Here is a 4,027-nt window from a genome sequence, read left to right as displayed (position 1 = left end):
GAATACCAGAGGTGGAAATCTACTATAAGCCTTGGGCAGGGGCTAATGATTTAACTGGATGGTGAGAAAATTGGTAGGAACACAATTGGAAAACTGGTGACAGGATGTGTGGAAAAGAGATATGTGGATAGATGTCTTTGGAAATGAAGATATTTGTGTCCCAAGTAAATGTTTATCAAAGAACAGGCTCAATAGAAAAGGCTTTCAATAAGCAGGTGGACATGATGACCAATTTTGTAGGCATCAGTCAAACTCTTTCCCTAGCCACCTCATCTATGTCTAGTACAATCATGACAAACTGTCCAAGGCAGCAGGAATAAAGGTTATATATTTGCTTAGCAACACATACTTCTAATTACCAAGGCTGAGCTGGCTAAGTAACCTACCAACCATATTGGGCTATTCCCCAGGGAAATCAGAGAGCCTCCTGACTGATTATATTGCTTATTTAGGTTATGAAAGAGCACTTTGTTCTCACTATAATAGACACTTACTCAAGATGCTTGATTTGTCTTCCTTGCTTACAATGCTTCTACTACATTGCTCCTACTAAGTTCATAGATGGTGTTACAGTGCACCATCTATGAACTTAGAGAATGCCTTATTCATCATCCTTATATTCCACACCTCATTTCTCACCAAGAAGTTCAATTTATAGCAAAATGAAGTATGACAACAAAACACACGAATTCACTGGTCCCATCATGTACTCCATCACCCTGAAGTACATGCTGGCTTGATAGGATGGTAGAATAGCCTTTTGAAGACTCAGTTAAAAGTAGTAGCTAGATGACAACACCTTACAAGGCTGGCATTATGTATCCTAGGATGCAGTGTTTGTTCAAACTCGGTATGATGCTCTCCCATTTCCAAGAGTTTACAGGTCTGGGAATAAATTGACCGAAATGGGAACATTCATATCACCTCTAATCAGGGCCAGAATTAGGATGAATTGAGTGAAGAACTAATATAGGTTACAAAGTTTAAATGAGTGTCAAAAACCTTAGTAATCAAGATTAATAATATTTAATGCAATATTTTAAAAATCAAAATTTATGCCAAAAATACGCAACATTTTAAATAACATCTTTGTTTGCCTTGTGACTCTATGTTATTGTGTAGAGGGAACAGTCATTTTCCATAGGCTCAGAGTTCTCAGGCCCATACAGACATGTGAACATCACACCACCACGGATTACAATGGCATGCAAACAGATAAGGCAAATGTGGGCTACCTATATAGTCATGTTTCTTCGTTGTTGTTGTTGAATATTTTCCCTTTATACATAGGTGCTTCCCTTTGTGATACTCTATGAAAAGTTTTGCTTCCTGTGTCCTATATGACTTTGGGAGGCTGATCTAGAGTTTGGGCTCTGCTGGTCTAGAGTTCTTCGTTCCCAAAGGTAGCATATTTCCATCAGGAGACACAGCAGCAGTTCGATTAAATTAGAAGTTAAGATTGCTACTTGCCTGTTTGGAGTTTGTTATGCCTGTGAATTAATAAGTAAGAAAGAAAGTTAAATGTATTATTGGGATAATTGATTCTATCAAGAGAACATTGCATTGCTACTATACAATGAGGTAAAGAAGAATATGTCTGGAACATAAAAGATCACTGGAAACATCTCATAATACTTCCATGTTCTTTGATATAACTCAAAAGAAAAAACTACCAATACATACTACAACACAGATGACCCTCAGAAACATTATGCTACTTAAAAGAATCCAAATGCAAAAGTTCACGTATTGTTTGATTTCCTTTATATGAAATGTCCATAAAGGGCAAATCTGCAGTCAGAAAGTAGGTTCATTGTTTCCTGGCTGAGGGTAGGAATGGGAAGTGTTTACAAAGAGACATGAGAGATCTTGTTGGGATGATGACAATGCTCTAAAACTGAATTGTGATGATGGCCCAAAAACTCAGTACATTTACTAAAAATCATTGAGTTGTACACAAAAACTAGTATGTAAATTATACGTCAACAAAGCTGTTTAAAATAAGCCAATGGAAAACCACAACAACCCAACATAGGCAGGACTGTTAATGACCCAGACCCTTCAGAAATGAAAGTTTGAGTCACCCACCAGAGAAGGAACCATGACCTACCAAGTTAGTGCTGAGGGCAAACAGGTAGCAGAAGGAGGAAATTCTAGGTACCAGCTACAACTATCTGACCAGTTGAACAGATTATCTAATGTAAGATGTATTAAAAATAGTTAGCCTAGCATCTCAGAATTTAAGTTATAGGCATCAAAACTGTATATGTTCCATCATTTAGAAAAAAAAATATATATATATGATCCAAAATGTAACAGGAAATTTTTATCCTTTTCGGAGAAAGAGTGTGCATGATTTTGGATTCTTTAAGAAATATTTGCAACATGTTAGATGGAAGTTTCATTTTATCATCTTTATTTGGCAACTTAGTATAAACTTAGTAGTTTAAAGAATTATATACAAATGTTAAGTTGACAGGAGGTAAACTGTAGTGGCTTTTCACTGTTTTAGCTGAGCCATGGTAGATCTATGTCTCCTGTAATGCCCTCTCTTTGTGTGGTCTCAGGTTAAGATTGGCCACAACAGAAATTTCCTCAAAATCTATATGGTGGAAAATCTTTAAAGCTTCCATCTTTGTGTTCTAAAATTTGATGCAGGGTGCCATCAGTGTAGCAGCTCACACTTGTTAATCTTGTAGTTAACCTTGATGCTGTGGGATACCATCAGGGTATACAGCTTTTCCCACTCTCTTCAGATGTCTTCTAGTGTCCTAGGCCAGGTATATGTGAAACTCCAGGGTAAAGAATATCAGCTTCTCCAGCAGGTCACTCACACCATTGAGGTTCAAGTTGTCCTCATGGAATCCAGTTTGTTCTCATGGGTTCCATTCATCATTGCAAGATCTAGTCTGTCCTTGCTCTCCCCCAGTCCTCTTCTGGCTCTCTTGAGCTACCACCAGAGTTAACCAGTTGAGTTAACCAGTGGCATTAGGCCCCTCAACCAGGTGCAAAGGCCATACAGTCTGACACAGACTTCTTCTTTTTTTTTTTTTTTTTTAAATATGGAACGCTTCACGAATTTGCGTGTCATCCTTGCACAGGGGCCATGCTAATCTTCTCTGTATCGTTCCAATTTTAGTATATGTGCTGCCGAAGCGAGCACTGACACAGACTTCTTGACTAGTTTCTTCTACATCTGTGTAAAGTCCATCCCATATAATAAATCCCTTATCCTGCATGGCTCGTGAGTTGTGTTTCTTCTCTGAATGAACTCTGATGATACAGAAGCTGTGTTAACAATGCTGGCAAAAGGTAACCAACATTTTTATTTAGCATTTACTTTGCATCATATGACATGCTAAGGACTTTACATGATTTAACCCATTTTAATGTTCATAGCAATACCATAAGATAGACACTAGTTTCTTTCATTTTGCTGATGAGGTAAATGAGGGTTAAAAAGTTGATGGAATAGAGATATAGAGCATCTAAAACTGCACAAGGAGTGGCCTTGAAAGCAGTGCTTATATCTTTGTCTCCAAAGTTCTAGCTCTATACTTATGTCCTACCTTTTATACATTTTTCTCTTCTGTCCTCCTTTTAGTAAACTGGAATTACTTCTGAAACTTCCAAAACTAGACATAGCCCATGACAGTGTGCTTTTAAAGACTTACTTTTATGGAATACTTAATCTAGACTTCCAGGTAATATTAAGTCTCTTCAGGACATAGGCCTTGTGCTACCCCATTGTCATTGGTCTATAACCCCAGAAATGCAGTTGTACTAAAATATCATCTTAAGAGGATATCTGAATTAAAAATACATGAATCAGCCTTCATTCTATTTATTTCGTAAACTGTTTTGTACAGTCACTGATTCTGTATTCAGAAAATTATACATAATGCCTTTTTTAAAGGTCCCCTTTCTAAAGACAGAATGCTTTCCTTTAACTGAATTAGAATATTCCAGATACATTGGCATAGTTGCACTTTTCTTTGCTTTGATATTTCAAAAGAAAAATCAAGAA

General features: G+C 37.0%; 1 non-coding gene across 1 annotated transcript; it reads right to left on the bottom strand.

Annotated features, from left to right (window-relative positions):
• Nucleotides 1-3,056: 3,056 nt before the first annotated feature.
• On the bottom strand, nucleotides 3,057-3,163 carry LOC116568325. The gene has a single exon (XR_004276549.1). It is a non-coding gene; the product is annotated as a U6 spliceosomal RNA (small nuclear RNA).
• Between the last annotated feature and the right edge of the window lie 864 nt (nucleotides 3,164-4,027).

This window comes from Mustela erminea, chromosome 10 (genome assembly GCF_009829155.1).
Source record: "Mustela erminea isolate mMusErm1 chromosome 10, mMusErm1.Pri, whole genome shotgun sequence".
Taxonomy (NCBI): domain Eukaryota; kingdom Metazoa; phylum Chordata; class Mammalia; order Carnivora; family Mustelidae; genus Mustela; species Mustela erminea.
The sequence above is the reverse complement of the archived record's forward strand: the minus strand, read 5'-3'. Positions and strand labels throughout refer to the sequence as shown.